The sequence below is a fragment of the Giraffa tippelskirchi genome, chromosome 8 (genome assembly GCF_054371585.1).
Source record: "Giraffa tippelskirchi isolate mGirTip1 chromosome 8, T2T-mGirTip1v1.2.pri, whole genome shotgun sequence".
Taxonomy (NCBI): Eukaryota; Metazoa; Chordata; class Mammalia; order Artiodactyla; family Giraffidae; genus Giraffa; species Giraffa tippelskirchi.
The window spans coordinates 16,762,001-16,781,449 of NC_137282.1; the positions used below are offsets into that span (position 1 = coordinate 16,762,001).

Consider the following 19,449-nt stretch of genomic DNA (forward strand, 5'->3'; position numbering starts at 1 on the left):
ACTGTCATATTAGGAATGTTAAATAATAGTGAAATGCCCTCAAGTGTTTTGAGATTCCTAGTTAATGGTACAGAAGGAACTGGCTCATCTAGAAAGTCGATCCACACAATTGACCAAGATATTAACACTTCACCGATAAGGGAGGCTGCTAGGACCAGACAAAGTTATGGAGATCTTAGAAATAGAGTCTTCAACAAGCTAACTTGGGAAGGTCATGTCTAATGTTAATGTAATTTAAAATAATCAAATATAAATTAAACCATTTAAACCAATATAAAATATTTGCACTCACATACACACATAGAGAAATACATCCAGGTCTTATCATCTTTAAAAGTTTCTGCAAAACGTATCAAACTAAATCTTGATGGGATGAAAACGATGATTTTTTTTCTCTTTTTTAAATTCAAATAACCAATAGACTAATGAATTTCCACCTTTCCTCAGTAATCTTGCACAGAAAATACATAAAACATAGTTAATATTTTTGGAAGATGAACCTATTTAGCAAGTGAGACATCCCAACCCAATGGGTGTGGAGGAGGAGATCTCCTCAGTGTGTGAGGAGTCAAATGCCTGCCAATCTGTTCCCAAGCTGAAGTTCATTTTCAGGGTCATTTTACATATATATATGTGGCTCCACAGTCTCCCTCCTCTCCCCACCCCTGCATCTAAGCACTTTCCTCCATGGCAATGCTCTCTGCAGGGTTAGAAGCAGCCGAGACACCATCATGAGCATTTTCATTGATTTATTTTTAAGGCAAGAAATATTAAATTCCATATATTTGTAAACCAAATCAAAAGAAAGGACTAAAATTAAGACGCAGATATCCTGATTTCATTTTCTTTTTTTCAATTTTGGTTGAGTCTTGAACATTTTTACTGCTTCCCAAGACAATTTTTTTTCCAACTTTTGAATATCCTCATCAATTATACTGCTATGAAATCAATGTCTATACTTAAAATGCACACCTAATCTAGGGCCCTCATTTAATAGGTCCATAAAATCGTACACTTACGTTTTGTTCACATGAAGTTCTTACACTGCTGGCTTAGGAGCTGTCAAGTGCAGATAAAAGATGCCGACAGGGATCTTAGAAGTCTGTGATCTCTTTCTTTCAACTGGCTGAGGCAGTTTCCAAAAGGTTTAGGTTAGACCAATCTGGTCCTGGGCTTCCCTGGTAGCTCAGTCAGTAAAGAATCGACCTGCAGTGCAGGAGACCCGGGCTGGATGCCTGGGTCAGGAAGATCTCCTGGAAAAGGAAAAAGCAACCCACTCCAGTATTCTTGCCTGGAAAATCCTATGGACTGAGGAGCCTGGCAGGCTACAGTCCATGAAGTCACAAGAGTTGGACACGACTTAGCGACTAAACCACCACCACCAATTTGGTCCTAGGAAATAATTTTCCCTAATGGTAATCTACACATGTCTTAGTTAATAAGCTATTTCTTACCATCCTGCTAATTACAGACTTTGGTAATAAGTTAAAAAAAAAAAATATTCCATGAGACTGGAATCCACTCTATGCTATTCATGCTGGTAATCAAACCCTTTCTTCTAAGACAGCTAAACAATGGCAGAGCTGTCAGGATTTAGAGTCATCAACTAAGGCATCATATAGGGTGACTGCCAGCTAGTATCACTCATTAAATCACAGTCTAGGGGACAAGTCATTTTGACAGATGAAACCTAACTTTTTGGGAAAAAAAACCCTGATGCTGGGAAAGACTGAAGACAAAAGGAGAAGGGGGTGGCAGAAGACAAGATGGTTAGAGAGTATCAGTGACTCAATGGACATGGAGGTGAGCAAACTCCAGGAGAGAGTGGATGACAGAGGAGCCTGGAGCGCTGCAGTCTGTGGGGAGGTAAAGAGTCCGACATGACATAGAGACTCAACAGAACGACAAACCTGTAAACTCAGGACAGTAGAAGCAGTTTGAGATACACTACCTGCTACTCAGTGCCCGACTTTCAACACATCCAGAATTTCTCTCCCATCTTGGCCAGAGAAGTCTTTCCCAGCTTTGTTGAAAGTTTGAGTGCTATTTTCCTTAGTTGACTGTTTCTTTCATTACAAGATGTCTTTTGTGCACTTAGAGGGCAGATATATAGTGATTGGACTATTACCAGGTCCATCCTGGCTTTCCTGGGAGAGCCTTAGTTTAAAGCCTGTTGTCACAGGATAATTGTTAAGATTTCCCCTTTTCATTCACACAGGTTTTAACAATACATTAAACTGCCCAATTACCAATTACTAACGATAAGTAATGTGTGATTCTTTCATCAAGCACTGATCCCCCTAACAGTTTGATCTTTGAAAGTATTTTCCTTCCACTGAGCATTATTTTGATTGAGGTTTCTTTCCAGATGGGTTTGCTGCAGCTGCGTTCTGAAGCTTCTTCTCTGTGTTCTATATTATCGTTTCAGACCTCGGTGATATGCGATGAAGCCTATGTAATTCCATTTTCACCTCTGATGCTCTTAATCAAATGAAAACATTGTGATGGTGAAAGTGTTAGTCACTCAGTCATGTCCAACTCCTTGTGACCCCATGGACTAGAACCCACCAGACTTCCGTGTCCATGGAAGTCTCCAGGCAAGAATACTGGAGTGGGTTGCCATTCCTTTCTCTAGGGGATCTTTATGACCCAGGGATCAAACTCAGGTCTCATGCATTACAGGCAGATTCTTTACCATCTGAGCCGCCAGGGCAATCAATGTAAATCTGGCCATCTTTTAGATGATCTCTTGAATTACATTTGGAAGAAATATGAATCTAACAAGTAAAAATAATTAAAGAACATTTACATTTTTACAGTGGTCTATTAAAAGATGCAAAAGGCACAGCTTTCATTACATTTAATGTTGCACATTTCCCCACCTTGCTCACACATAGTCTTTTCTTCCCTAGGAATTCAATAAGGAAGAGATTGTCCTCAAGGGATTTCATCTCAGCCTAATGCACAGAACCAAAAAAATTAGAGCAATTTTAATCCTTGAGGGTTGCCAAAAGAATGCAACTGTAATCAGGGATTTCCCATTAAAGGGATCATCAAATGACTTTGATGAAACTAATGAAGACTGTGTCTGTGTTAAGTACAGAGACAGAACCAGAATGAACGACCAGCAGAAGTCTTTTAGTGAGAGCTAAAGAATAATTGGAAGGAATCATTTAGAATGGCAGGTAATCAAGTGATGAGAGAGAAAAGGGATGACTACTTCATCAAGTACCTTCCAAAACTGGTGGAATATACCAAAGACCTCTCTTTTGTCACATACAACTCAGTGAGAGGTGTCATCTCTGTTCTCCAGAAAGCAGACCCAGAGAGATTTATGCACACCCCCAAGGTCATATAGGTCCCATGAGGGACATAAACCGATTACTGAGTCTCAGCATGATGAACCCTTGAGTGGTAAGACAGGAAGCCTCCACCCGCCATGTGTCATCTTGAACACATCAACAATTTCTGAAGAAAGTAAAAGTACACAAGTACACAGGTATCTCAATAAAACGGGCTCAAATTCTCTTCCTTTAATCTAAAGTCAGTACAGGGTTCACAACATTTTTCCTATGTTTTCCTAATTTTCCAGAAATCTGGTTTATATCTTTCCACTGAAAAATAGAAGAATTTTAAGATTAATCAAAGTACTACATGGAGTGGGCACCCGAAACAGAACTCATCTATGTGGGGCTGCTGCTGCTGCTGCTAAGTCGCTTCAGTCGTGTCCGACTCTGTGCAACCCCATAGACGGCAGCCCATCAGGCTCCCCTGTCCCTGGGATTCTCCAGGCAAGAATACTGGAGTGGGTTGCCATTTCCTTCTCCAGTGCATGAAAGTGAAAGTGAAAGTGAATTCGCTCAGTCGTGTCTGAATCTTAGCGACCCCATGGACTGCAGCCTACCAGGCTCCTCTGTCCATGGGGTTTCCCAGGCAAGAGTACTGGATGTGGGCAGTCATCTGCAAATCAGGATGTTACTAGAGAAAATGATGGCAACCTAAGGGGCAGACAAGAAAGGAAACACTGGCATAATTAGAAGAACATGTATTCTAGAAAGCCATTCTTTCATGACAAGGGCAGAACTGGACACCAGTCTATTCCAATCACGTACTGTGGAGCTGAGTTTTGGCCAAGGATTGCTGAATCTCACAGGACAATTCTCAGTGATGATGAAATACTAGAGATGAACAATTTTAGCTGATCTCAGAGGTCCAACATAGGTAACTCATCCTCAACAATTTTTTTTGTATCAGACTATAGGTCCCTTTTTAATAGTAATAATTTTAATGAGAACAAATATACTTTAATATCTGTTGATTGACAAAATAATATATGTACATATAGATTCAGAGACCATTTTCAGAAACTTCAAAGTCCAGAGGGTGGGAATCACTGAAGCAGATCACATTATATAATTATAATTCAATCTTACAACTATTTTTGATCATTTTTCCATACACATTTGATTGGCCTACTAGGATCACACAACTATTTTAATAGCTTTAGAACCCAAGTTCTGGAACCCATGTGATTTGCAATATGTTCTGCTGCTTTGTCACTTAAAACAGTGCATTAATACATGGAGTTGAAGATGCTTTAAACCAGAACAGACTCATATTACCCTTTAATTTACTGATTCATAAGTAATTTATTGAGTACCTACTCAATGAATTTATTGAGCACCTACTATACAACACATAAACCATGTGTTTATAACCTTCACCTGTTTTCTTCACAACAAATTTGAAAGCAAATGTTATTAACTGTTCCTTTTTCCATGTTAGGAAACTGAGCATCAGAAAAGTTGAGCAACTTTCTGAAAGTAACACAAGAAACAAATAGGCAAAACTTGAACCAAGATTTTTCTAATTGCCAACAAGATGTACTATTCACTATGAAACTCTGTGAGTGGTAAAATGCGAATAACATACGTATAATTTCGTGAGAGCAGTTTATTTAGACATCAGAAAAATCTATTCAGGGGATTTACTTGTGGTCTAGTGGTTAAGAATTCACCTGCCAATGCAAGGGACACAGGTTCAATCCTCGGTCCAGAAAGATCCCACATCCCATGGAGCAACTAAGCCCATGCACAACAACTACTCAGCCCACACTCTAGAACTCATGCCCAGAACAAGAGAAGCTCCCACAATGAGAAGCCCATGCACCACAACTAGTGAGTAACCGTCACTCTCCACAACTAGAGAAAGCATGTGCATAACAATGAAGACATGCGTAGCCAAAAATTTTTTAATAAATACTACTAAAAATATTATTTATATATAATTCACATTTTAAGGGAGAAGGCAATGGCAACCCACTCCAGTACTCTTGCCTGGAAACTCCCATGGATGGAGGAGCCTGACAGGCTGCCATCTATGGGGTCGCACAGAGTCAGGCATGACTGAAGTGACTTAGCAGCAGCAGCAGCACATTTTAAGTACAAATTAGATTTGTCTAAATCTGAATACACAATCTAGGAAACTATAAGAAGCAACAATTTACTGAAGTGAACGCACATGTTTAGCCTGGTTTAAGTTATTACATATGTCGCATTACTTGCTTTTTTCCTTAGAAACTCAGCTTATGTTTATTTTTCTGGAAACTTATCATTCCTTAAACAAAATAAAACAAGTAAACAAATACACTGTAAATTGTCCTTGCTTTGAAATATTTGTAATGTCTATCAACTGAAATCTTTAATGCTATTTAACTGTTACAATGAAATGAAAAATAACAACATTGTTTTTAAAAATCATGCTTTTCAAAAAAATCATGCTTTTCATTTATTGTTCACCCAGAGTAATGAAAACATGTTGCACCAGCACAAAGACTGGACTTTAGCCTTTCAGTGGCTGATACAGTTTGAAAAATAGTTCAGTTCAGTCATTCAATTGTGTCCGACTCTTTGCAAACCCATGGACTGCAGCATGCTAGGCCTCCCTGTCTACCACCAATTCCCGGAGCTTACTCAAACTCATGTCCTTTGAGTTGCTGATGCCATCCAACCATCTCAATCTCTCTTGTCCCCTTCTCTTCCCGCCTTCAATCTTTCTCAGCATCAGGGTCTTTTCAAATAAGTCAGTTCTTCACAGTAGGTGGCCAAAGTATTAGAGTTTCAGCTTCAGCATCAGTCCTTCCAATGAATATTCAGGACTGATTTCCTTTAGGATGGACTGGTTGGATCTCCTTGCAGTTCAAGGGGCTCTCAAGAGTCTTCTCCAACACCACAATTCAAAAGCATCAATTCCTTAGCCCTCAGCTTTCTTTATAGTCCAACTCTAACATCCATACATGACTACTGGAAAAACCATAGCCTTGACTAGACGGACCTTTGTTGACAAAGTAATATCTCTGCTTTTTAATATGCTGTCTAGGTTGGTCATAACTTTTCTTCCAAGGGGCAAGCATCTTTTAATTTCATGGCTGCAGTTACCATCAGCAGTGTTTTTGGGGCCCCCAAAAATAAAGTCTCTCACTGTTTCCACTGTTTCCCCATCTATTTGCCAAGAAGTGATGGGACCAGATGCTATGATCATAGTTTTCTGAATGTTGAGTTTTAAGCCAAATTTTTCACTCTCTTCTTTCACTTTTATCAAGAGGCTCTTTAGTTCTTCTTAAATTTCTTCCATAAGGATGGTGCCATCTGCATATCTGAGTTTACTGATATTTCTCCTAGCAATCTTGATTCCAGTTTGTGCTTCATCCAGCCCAGTGTTTCTCATGATAAGTTAAATAAGCAAATTATAAATAATAATTCATGTAAGTTAAATAAGCAGGGTGACAATATACAGCCTTGATGTACTCCTTTCCTGATTTGGAACCAGTCTGTTGTTTCACGTCCAGTTCTAACTGTTGCTTCCTAACCTGCATACAGTTTTCTCAGGAGGGAGGGCAGGTGGTCTGGCATTCCCTTCTCTTGAAGAATTTTCCACAGTTTGTTGTGATCCATACAGTCAAAGGCTTTGCCATAGTCAATAAAGCAGAAATAGATGTTTTTCTGGAACTCTCTTGCTTTTTCGATGATCCAACAGATGTTGGCAATTTGAACTCTGGTTCCTCTGCCTTTTGTAAAACCAGCTTGAACATCTGGAAGTTCATGGTTCACGTACTGTTGAAGCCTGGCTTGGAGAATTTTGAGCATTACTTTACTAGCGTGTGAGATGAGTGCAATTGTGACATAGTTTGAGCATTCTTTGGCATTGCCTTTCTTTGGGATTGGAATAAAAACTGACCTTTTCTAGTCCTGTGGCCACTGCTGAGTTTTCCAAATTTGCTGGCATATTGAGTGTAGCACTTTCACAGCATCATCATTTAGGATTTGAAATAGCTCAACTGGAATTCCATCATCTCCACTAGCTTTACTAGTAGTTATGCTTCCTAAGGCCCACTTGACTTTGCATTCCAAGATGTCTTGTTCTAGGTAAGTAATCACATCATCGTGATTATCTGGGTCATGAAGATCTTTTTTGCATAGTTAGTCTGTGTATTCTTGCCACCTCTTCTTAATATTTTCTGCTTCTGTTAGGTCCATACCATTTCTGTCCTTTAATTGTGCCCATCTTTGTATTAAATGTTACCTTGGTATCTCTAATTTTCTTGTGGAGATCTCTAGTCTTTCCCCTTCTATTGTTTTCCTCTATTTCTTTGCACTGATCACTGAGGAAGGCTTTCTTCTTTCTCTTTGCTATTCTTTGGAATTCTGCATTCAAATGGGTATATCTTTCCTTTTCTCCTTTGCCTTTCACTTTTCTTCTATTCACAGCTATTTGTAAGGCCTCCTCAGACAGCCATTTCACTTTCTTGCATTTCTTTTTCTTGGGGATGGTCTTGATCCCTGTCTCCTGTACAATGTCACGAACCTCTGTCTATAGTTCTTTAGGCACTCTGTCTATCCCTTGAATCTATTTGTCACTTCCACTGTATCATCATAAGGGATTTGATTTAGGTCATACCTGAATGGTCTAGTGGTTTTCCCTAGAAAACCAATTTAAGTCTGAATTTGGCAATAAGGAGTTCATGATCTGAGCCACAGTCAATTCCCAGTCTTGTTTTTTCTGACTGTATAGAGCTTCTCCATATTAGGCTGCAAAGAATATAGTCAATCTGATTTTGGTGTTGCCCATCTGGTGATGTACATGTGTAGAATCTTCTCTTGTGTTGTTGGAAGAGGGTATTTGGTATGACCAGTGTGTTCTCTTGGCAAAACTCTATTAGCCTTTGCTCTGCTTCATTCTCTACTCCAAGACCAAATTTGCATGTTACTCCAGATGTTATCTTGATGTCCTACTTTTGCATTCCAGTCCCCTATAATGAAAAGAACATATTTTTGGGGTGTTAGTTCTAAAAGGTCTTGTAAGTCTTCATAGAACCATTCAACTTCAGCTTCTTCAGCATTACTGTTGGGGCATAGACTTGGATTACTGTGATATTGAATGGTTTGCCTTGGAAACAAACAGAGATCATTCTGTCATTTTTGAGATTGCATCCAAGTACTGCATTTTGGACTCTTTTGTTGTTTATGATGGCTACTCCATTTCTTCTAAGGGATTCCTGCCCACAGTAGTAGATAAAACAGTCATTTGCGTTAAATTCACCCATTCCAGTCCACTTTAGTTCACTGATTCCTAAAATGTCTATGTTCACTCTTGCCATTTCCTGTTTGACCACTTCCAATTTGCCTTGATTCATGGACTTAACATTCCAGGTTCCTATGCAATACTGCTATTTACAGCATTGGACTTTGCTTCTATCACCAGTCACATCCACAACTGGGTGTTGTTTTTGCTTTGGCTCCATCTCGTCATTCTTTCTGGAGTTATTTCTCCAGTGATCTCCAGTAGCAGGGCATCTACCACCCCGGGGAGTTCATCTTTCAGTGTCCTATCTTTTACATTTACTCACTGTTTCCCTAATTTTCAGGATACACTTGGACAGACAAAAACAAAGCCACTAATTTAACAAAAACAAAGTCACTCATACTATTTAGGAATATTTATATTTTAAAATATGTATTGAATTTCTCAAATAAATTAAAATAAGTAGTTAATATTTAAAAATAAATGTGTCTGAGGATATTTTTCAGTACATTCATGATCAGTAGCATTCCTTGTCATATGTGTAAATTTTTATATAGTAGTACTGCTATTTCCAGTCTATGTGCTTCCACACTATGTACCAACTCATAAAACTTAGAGACAGAAATGCCCAGTTTCTGTCCTCTGGGAAGTGACTTAATTTTCAGAGATTCTGTTTATAAAAAGAGTACCAGCAGTCTTTAGATTCTTTTCCTGCATGTGTGATTGCTAAGTCACTTCAGTCGTATTTGAAACCCCATGGACTGTAGCCCACCAAGCTCCTCTGTCCATGGAATTCTCCAGGCAAGAATACTGGAGTGGGTTGTCATGCCCTCCTCCAGGGGATCTTCCTGAGCCAGGGATCAAACACACACCTCCTGTGTCTCCTGCATTGCAGATGGATTCTTTACCACTAGTGCCACCTGGGAAGTCCCAATCCTTTGTCTGCCTCTGCCCAAAGCTGTCTTTCATTCTGCCTCTTAATTTATATAAGCTTTGCCCATCGTTCAAATTGTTTAAATCTGTCTCCATCACTGCCAAAACATCTCTTGTATCTTCTTGACTCATGTCTTGCCTGGCTTTTTTTCCTCTCATCTATTAAAGCACACAAGTCTACATTCCAATATGTACCACTAGATACAGAATTAGTGTATTCTAGAGCTGTCATGAATTTTATAAGATCATCCAGCATAACTTTCTCATTTTAGAAATAAGCAAACTGAGGTTCAGAGATCAGAAATGATTTTTTCCATACTGCATACATAAGCAAGTTTCTGAACACACTTTATAAGCCAGTGTTGTTTCTTCCACACCAGTGGCTATAAACACTTATCACACCATGATATTCGTTTACACAGAGGCAGTCTAGAACAGTGTTAACAGCATAGACTCGAGTGAAGCGATTAGGGCTCGAACCCCAACTCCACACCCCAACATCTGATATGCTGGCCAATGAATTGATATTTATAGACATCTCTAGTCAGAGCTTCATTTCATTTGGCAATCATATAGTCAACACACTTTTACTGACCAGTCACTATGAGCTGGGCTCTCCCAGGTGCTAGGAATGCCAGGAGAGAAAGTCGTGACTCCAGCCGTCAGGGAATCGGGCATCCAAAAGGAATCATATGAAAGGTAGTATCAACGAGGTGTGTCAGAAAAACAACATCGGTGCAAGAGCAAGGAAAGCGGCCAGTGCACCTGGGCAGGCCCCTAAGGAAAATGTTTGTTAAATGGATGAATGAAATGTATCTTCCCTGGGCCAGAAGAGAGGGAAATAGATACTTGAGAGAAATATAGGGTAAAAGAAAAGGCACTTCTTCCTTGGTGATGGACTCTTGAGCTCAATAGAAAGAGCCCTCACTTATCCAGGCAATAACCATTTACTGAACTTTCCACGAGGCTGTCAAATTGTGTGAAGCAAGAGAGCCTTCAGCAGCTCTATGCACATAAGGCTGGAAATTTGTATAAAACTAGACAAAACTACTTCCTTCCAAATTTGGGGCCTGCAGGTCTATTTCTTAAAACACTTCAAAACTTCACAGGTCCAACCGCTCGGTAGCAAGACAAACCCAGGGGACATCTCTTCTATTGCACTGGAACAATACCCCTGAAGCACCGTTCTTCGGACAATTAGGCAGGCTCTGCTCTGAGGAAAGTTTTGCTGTGATGCACACACCTTCTGCCACGCAAATTCAATGGCAGACGCATGAGTGGACTGGAAATACCTCAGAGAGGACCCTTCCCTTTTAAAAGGTCACTGAGCCAAACACAATAAAATTATCCACTATCACATGCTCTCCTTCCAATTGACATGCTTCAAAAGCGCATACATTGAGGAGATTCTTTACACGCCACACCTGGATAAGAGGCTGTCTGAATTTCAACATCCCCTCGGCTACTCGTATGTCTGTCGCGTAATTTCATTCTTGGAAACTCTGTTCTGTCTTCTGGAACCTCCTCCTGCCTCTGTTTTGGCTTGATTTTATTTTTACAATTTCTCCCTGTGACTTACATTTTAATATGACACTACGTATTTCATACAGGTGACACAGGCATTTTCTGTATCTCCAGTATTCCACAGAGCAAGACTTCCAACAGCTACTCACTAATGCCTCTTCCCATTTCCTGTTTAGCTGTGTGCATTCACCAAAATCAAAGGCGCCGAAATGTGATTTCCTAGTTGTGAAAGGAGAGAAAAAAAATGAAGTGAACAGTAGATGACTGGCAGCCTCAGAGTGCTTTAGTTTACGGACACCTACAGGCCTTGCTTTAAAACATCACTACTGGAAGGGTGTTATATATGGTATACAACACCGAATGTGCCAAACCAGTGTAAGGGTTAAGTTCTAATTTTACAGATCATAGGAAAAAGAGATCAAGTCAAATTGTCTGTGGTTGTTGTATCTTGGGGGGAAATGTGTACATATTACATAAGTAAAAGAAGTTCAGAAATACATGTGATCACAAAATGTTACACTATTGAAAAATAGGTATTTGTGGCAAGAGAAATTTCAGATATCAGGAGTGTATTGCATACTCAGAAGTAATACATCTGAGGTAAGTATGTTAATAATCAGCCACAAGTCCTATGCTTTAAAAAACTATTGCAATGTTGTGAAGTGATTGGCCCCCAACTAAAATAAATAAATTTATAAATAAAAAAATAAAAAAATAAAAAATAAAAAATAAAAAAAAAAATAAAGAATTTTAAACACTAAAATAATCCCCCTAAAAAGGAAAACCAAAAACAAACCACAGTGAAAAGATTCAGAATCCATCTATTCATATATGATTAGATGGATTAGATTTAGTGATACTTTAGATAAGCAATTATTGGAGTTGAAGACAGTATATTTTGCCTCCACTCTTTTCAGAGATTCTATTAAACATTTATGTATTACACGTATTAATACATTTATATAAGCATCAGTTACGTGTGGACATACTATTTACACAGCACAGTAGGACGAGAGGGGGAAATGCGTAAGAGCGAAGAGTGGCACTGTGATGATGGCGACGCAGAGAGGGCAAGCGACCGTTACTGAGGACGGGCGGGCAGTCACCCCCCAGATACGCTCTAAGGCGGCCGCAGCGTCAGTGGGGCGTCTGTGCAGGAACCCCAGTGGAGTGTAAGGGTTCGAAGGCGTGATTGAAACCAGAACCTGACACAAGTTCTGTATTTGAAACAGCTCCATATACTGTTCTCTCCCTCAGTACAGCATCTCCATTCTGGAGCCCAGCAAACAAACAGCTGGGTTCACCCCCAAGCAAATAATAAAATACTACCAACATGACTACAACAACTATTACTACTAGCTAAGTAATAATATTAATTCACAATCAAGATCCAAAATAAGATTAAAATAATGGATAGTGCATCTCTAAAATAACTGAGCAAACTCCCAGGAGAAAGACAAGGTTTTAGTTAGATGTCAGCATCTGAGAATAACAATCCTCTCGTTCTCTTATGGTGGAGATCCACTGATGCCAAATCATACCTCTTTACCCAAATGTGATACCTGATTACACTTCCTTATGTCTTTTAATCCCAGAATTTCTACTCAGATAGGAATTTTAAGGATAAACAGTTCTAAAAGAATCAAGGAAAGCCACAATAGTCGCTTTTTCCTTCATTAACCAAACAAGCAAGCACACCACAACATTAGGCAACCCCGCAACATTATAGATAAATACTAAGATAGGCAGGCTGGAAAACAGAGATAATGTAAGAAATGGTGGGCAGGGGTGGGGAGGAATATCTGATAAACTTAGGCAAAGGAAAAGCTATTACAACTAGAAAGCAAAAACAGAAGTTTTTCAAAGAGAATAATTAAAATAGAGAATAAGAAAGCATACTTAGAAACTAAACCGTGGTCACTGAAATAAAGTACTGTAGAAAGATTAAGAAACAGCCAAGAGGCTTTTACAGATGTGGACTAATGAATGAAGACAAAAATTACGAGAAAGGATACATCTGGAGGATCTACTATCCAAATATAAGGAGCCACAGAAAGGGGGAAGACAGCAATTATTACAGAAATGATAGAAGTGAAGATTCTTCAGCTGAAGGAAGCTATGCATCAACCAAGAAGCCTTGCTGAATGAATACCATAAGTTCAAAAAGAGCCTCAAGTATGCCACTGAAAATATATAAATACTTAAAATACTGAGATGATACTAAAAGTTTTTTAGGGAAAAACAGGAGACCTTAGACTTAGTCTGGTACCCGAGTTCTCATTAGCATCAACAATGTTTGAAAGGAAAACTCTTTCCAGCCTAAAACTCTATACTCAGCCAAAGTATCAGTGTACTGCAATTCAGGAAGACAGTACATTTTGCCTTCACTCCTTTCAGAGATTCTATTAATTATATATCAAACTTATTGCTATATTTATATAAATATCATTTATACATGAACATATTATTTAGTGTTGGTGTTACTGTCAGTTGCTCAGTTGTGTCTGACTCTTTGCAACCCCATGAACTGTAGCCCACCAGACTCCTCTGTCCATGGGATTCTCCAGGCGAGAATACTGGAGTGGGTTGCCATGCCCTTCTCCAGGGGACCTTCCCGACCCAAGGATCGAAACTGGGTCTCTTTACCATCTGAGCCACCAGGGAAGCTTTACACAACATTATAGGACAAAAAGGAGCAAAGTATCAGTGAATGCATGGAGCAGAATATACTAGTGGTAAAGAATCCACCTGCCAAGCTGGAGGCGCAGGTTCAATTCCTAGATTGGGAGGATCCCCTGGAGAAGGAAATGGTAACCCACTCCAGTATTCCTGCCTGGGAAATCTCATGGACAGAGGAATCTGTTGAGCTACAGTCTATCGGGTTGTCAGAGGGTTGGACATGACTTATTGACTAAACAACAATCTTTCCTTGGGACTTATTTTATGATGTATTACAATAAAATGAGAAGATAAGCTAAGAAATCAGTAGATAGAGAAACAGCAGACTTAACCAAGACAATATGAAACCCAGGTCTAGGAGCTGGGAGTCCAGGAGGCAGACTCAAGGGGTGGGATTCATGGCTGCAAGAGAGGGCAGAGCAAACAGACTAAATGATATGATGGAGAGTAAAACTATATGAGTGTGTGATAAAGGAACTTCCCAGGTGGCTCAGAAGTAAGGAATCTGACATGAATTTGAGCAAACTCTGGGAGACAATGGAGGACAGAGGAGCCTGGAGTGCTACCATCCATGGGGTCGCAAAGAGTCAGACACAACTTAGTGACTGAACAACAGCAAATGACACAGGAAAATAGAATAAAAGAATAAACGAGGCTTGATTTTGAGCAAATGACTCAATATGAGAACAAAATCACTGGTTTGAACTTGAACATTAGGAATCTTTGCTTTTCAGTGATCTATGGGATCTGACATTGGACTCTTACAAAAAAAAATAATTCCAACACAGATTTTGACCTAACACTAAATGACATTTATGTGGTCATAATAATGTTAAGTGAAAGTGAAAGTCTCTCAGTCGTGTCTGACTGTTTGCGACCCCATACGCTTTATTGTTCTATATTTAAAATTAACCTCTGGACAAAGACGTGGTTGTATTTTTAGCATAAAGTGAAAATATCAAAAATCTAAAGGCAGAAAAAGAGTAAGTGACAGAATTAAGACCTGAAATGAGAAAGAAAATGTTGGGGAAAGCAGGTTGGACTAAGATTCTCATTGTATTTTATAAGGAATAAAGAGAGTGTTGCAAATTATCAGAAACAGAAGATTCTACTCAAAGCTTATAATTACCTTAGAGTTACGTTAATAGGAGAAGAATATTAATAGAAGGACAGTAAAGTACAAGTGAGCAAAAATCCATCTTTCAAATTGCAAAGTGAACTGTTTAAATCCAGTCAGTCAAGAAATTACTAAGGTCTCTACCAAATTGCCTAGAATAAAAACATAACTTAAAAGATGCCTCTAGGAGTAAGAATGGAATGGGGAGCATGGAGCAGGGCGTTCTTGTTTCTCATCATCAGAATTCTGGTGCTACTTAGTGTGTGTATTGGCATGTAATACTTTAATAATAGTAGTCGTGTATATAATACATTTCATAGTAAGTACTGACTGCATTGAATTTTTGTGTGTGCAACACATGAATTGTATTATGCACTACTATAAAGTGGGATCCTTGTTTATTTTATAGACTGTGCATAACTTTTCTATATAGGGACATATAGAAATTTATATATATTATATATCCTTTACGTGTAGACATTTCTCTTGAGTTATAGTTTTCAGTATCTGAAGTTTCTCCTTTTTCTATCAGATTTCACCATTAGCAATTCAGTAATCTGGATTAAATATAGTCCTTCCCTATGTTTATTTTCTAATGCAAACATCTACAAAAGGTATAAATACTGGGAACCTAAGGATGAGGTGATATTCAAAAAGAGGATAGATTAGTTCCAAAGGCAAGGTGAGGAACTCTAAAGATATTTTGCTTACTTTGCAACTTCAATAAGGTCTTTTATCTTCATAGACTCTTAGTTTTGAATGCAGTAAGTACTTGTCTTTTACTTACACAGAAAAAGTGAAAAGTTCAGAAAGACTGAACTGATACTTAACCCCATGACCTAGAGGACAGGGCATGTTTACCAAACCAGTCTCTTGAAGTTGGAAATTTAAGTAACACCAAGGGGCCGAGTAGGAAATGGTTAAAATCTCTAACCATGAAACATCTGTCAGTCAGAATTTGTTTTGACAAATCCACACCCTGTGGCCCGTATTAATGAACTAGCAATTAAACCCCAAGCCTAGTCAGGAGCTGAAGGATGACTTCAGGACTAATGTTTACTGTTCCAGGCCATGTGCAAACCTTTGAACCTTTGTGAAGTGCAAATATGCGGGATTCGGTGTAAAGCATCAGGCCATTTCCCACTGTAGGGCTCAAAACAAAATAAATATATTGGCAAAGAAAATCAATAACTGATCAAGTACAATGTCATTACACAGATACAGTTTAAGAACTCCAGATTATCTTAATCTCTGCGTATAAACACATCCTTTCTTTAAAGAGATCTACTCTCCCAAGTACTAAATACTTGTCATATTGGATTAGGAAAATCAATCAATCAGATTTGGTCATGGGTCAAAGATAACATACAATTATTCAGATTTTGGCCAACTTTATTTTGAAGGAGTTGACATCTTTGAGGGTGGGTACATGGGCACTATATTGGCTGACCCTCGGTGTATCTCCAGTTGTTTGAGGAGATAGCAGAAGATTATGGAGCCATCTCATGAATACTTCCAGGAGTTTTGATGTTATACTGATGAATACTTCCAGGAGTTTGATGTCAGTCTATTCATTTATGTTGAAAAATACCCTCAACCCCCAAATCATCTCATATTCTCTTTATTATCACCAAAAGAGGAGAGTCCAGTTTTTACTTCTTAGGCATTTCTTTTTTGATTTTTTGAAAATAAGCTTCATACTCATTTTAATTTGCATTAAATATCAGTGACAAAGAACAATATTATTTCTGCTGGATCTCACAATCCCATTTCTTTTGCCATTTTGGAAAATGTAGCAAAGAAATAGAAGTGTTTTTAAGGCTGGGTTGGAGGGCTGCAATGAATTTACTTCCAGGATTTGAAAATAAAGGATATGATTAAACAAACCTAGAGTTAGACCAATAAATTACACATTTGATTTGAGGATTTGGCAACACCCCTAAATGCCTAGAAAGATTATATGGACATGAGCTTAGAGCTGCAGGGCTGCAATGTGACTGGGATTGGATGAACTGACAGTCTGATAGACAAAAGCCCAAAGAAGTGCATCATGGCCTTCTTTGGAGAGAATTAGTTGGCCAAGAAAGCATAGAAGAAGAAAAGGAAGAACACAAACACTGATTTAGGGACTATCCACTTTGCTTTAGGGACTAACAGAGTGGTTTTCTTGGCAAGGCCAGCCTGGTAGAGGGGTGAATGTTAAAACCATCTCAGTTGGAAGACCAGACATAAGATCAACTCATTCCCATTGTTCTAAATTCATATTCCCCAGCAATTTTCAGAAAACTTGGCAACCCATGTCTCTAACGTATAGGGAGAGAATGAATCTGTCAGACCAACAAGTGATGTTCTCATCAGACAGATGCCCTTCTCATTATAAATAGATAAGCTGGCATTCTGATTAAAATTTGGATTCCCATGCAGCTCCTCTATAGGGACAGCCTTCTGGGAATCATTGTTGACTTAAGTAGCATACCCTGTGTACCAGTTAAATTGATCATTGTAAATCAAAACCACCGCATTCTGGTTGGCATTTAAAATTGTATATAATACACTATATGTTACCGTGAATGTGATTCTGAATGGAACCAGCTCTACCTACTCTGCTAACAAAAGTCACAATTCTCAGCCTATAATACTGGAGGAATATGACCTGGTATAGTGTAATAACCAAGCAAAACACCGCCATAGGGATCTATCTAGGTGGTCAGTACCCAAGCAAGTTTTCTGATTTCAGATTATACCTGTAAGTTAAAAGTTATAAGGAAGAAGTATTATTCTAAGTTTGTTTTTAATCGGAGGATAACCGCTTTACAATATTGTACTGGTTTCTGCTGTACAATGATGCGAATCAGCCATAAGGATACATATATCCACACCCTCTTGAGCCTCCCCTCCACTTACCCATGCCCCATCCTATCCCTCTACGTCTTCACAGAGCACGTAGCTGAGCAGCTACCCAAAGTAAGAAAATGTGTCAAAATATGCTGTAAGCCTTTCTAGGGACTTAGGACAAAGGAAAAGAGAAGAGAAAAATATGGACTCAGTTTACATAATTTGCTGCAAGTGGTTATAGTAACTTCAGCTTCTTCCATTTGCCTTCAGAGAAATGCTTTGCCTTGCTGCACTCTCTGAAATTGCAGCTCGATTTTCACTGAAATTACAAATGAAATAAAGTGGGGAGAGAACTAAGTCAAGATCCTTAAGTACAGATCTTTTACAATGATAGATCTATTATACTGATGCCCAAGGGGAATTTACTTAATTTTGAATGGAGCTGGCCAGTGACAAACAGGAAATTCTTGCCCTTAGCACCCTACGTAGACATTGAAACATATTGTATGTAGAAAAAGACTTTTCTTCCTCAAACATTGCACACAAAGCTGTTCACCTCAAAACTATCATGTTTTGTGTTTTTATTCCCAAACTTTTGAGGAAGAACAACAACATTCCAGCCAGCTGCAACAAAACATGGAAGCTGGGGCTGTTTTTATAAATAAAGCTGCTTTGCAAGAGAAATGGCTGCTTTTGAATTAGTAAACACCGTAAGCTTTACCAGTGACAGAGTTTATACCAAAGACACAAAGAAAGTCAGAGTAGGTGATGCCAAATCCTTGATGTATCCGTCTTTGATTAATTTGTCTGAGTTACCCAGTGGATTGCTACAGTCTGTTAATAGTAATGATCTATTGGGTTAGCCGAGAAGTTCATTCGGGTTTTTCTGTAAGATGTTATGGAAAAACCCAAATGAACTTCTTGGCCAACCCAATGTAAGAGAGCAACAGTCCCAACACCATAGCTAGCAGATAAATCAGATAATAGAATGGAACTTTAAAAACATGGTCAATTATTCTCTAGTTTTGCTCACAACTTCCACAAATATCATTATCTAAATGCTTTAAAAATAATATATTATTAATTGACATATTTGTGTAGCCAGGGACTTAACCTTCTGTTAGTGGCTGCAGGCTACAACCATCTCCCTCTTGACTGATTCTTATTCCATTTATGGTCACATACAAGTGACCCTTTATTCAATAAGAATTCATTCATTCAATGTGTTAGCTGAACATTTTGCATCATCCTTGGGGATCCAAAGATAAAGACACTGACATCTACCCTCAAAGAACTCAGGCATATGTTCTCCGATTACCACCAATGCACAGTGTGGCATTTTATCAGACTTCTGGGTACAGTGTAATGCTATTAGACTTTCCCCATGTCTATCTATTTTCTCCATATGTATGCTTAGTCATTCAGTCATGTCCAACTCTTTGTGATCCCATGAACTATAGCCCACTAGGCTCCTCTGTCCATGGGACTTTTCAGGCAAGAATACTGGAAAGGGTTACCATTTCCTTCCCCAGGGGATGTTACTGACCCAGGGATCGAACACGTGTTGCCTGTGTCTCCTGCACTGCAGGCCGATTCTTTACCCGCAGAGCCATCAGAGAAGCCCCATAGCCACCCTGGAAATTTCAGTATATATCATAGTATCCAACATGGTGGTGGGGCAAAGGAAGCCTTCCAGTAATTCTTTATGTCTGATTAAGAGAGAAAACACTATCTTCAAATTTAAATGGAAAAATGTAGAGTTTACATGGTCATACTCAAGG

General features: G+C 38.9%; 1 protein-coding gene across 23 annotated transcripts in view; it reads right to left on the reverse strand.

Annotated features, from left to right (window-relative positions):
• Positions 1-19,449, reverse strand: part of NRG1 (neuregulin 1) — a 1,106,536-nt gene that overhangs the window by 669,417 nt on the left and 417,670 nt on the right. For 22 of the 23 annotated variants that reach the window (XR_014063128.1, XR_014063125.1, XR_014063129.1 and 19 more), the window contains exons 1-2: positions 1,952-2,546; positions 1,020-1,253 (exon numbers count right to left, since the gene is read on the reverse strand). The exons of the other annotated variant lie outside the window; for it this stretch is intronic. The gene's annotated coding sequence lies outside the window, so the exon portion shown is untranslated. Of the gene's footprint in view, positions 1-1,019; positions 1,254-1,951; positions 2,547-19,449 lie in introns of those variants that run through there. 23 annotated transcript variants of the gene reach the window in all.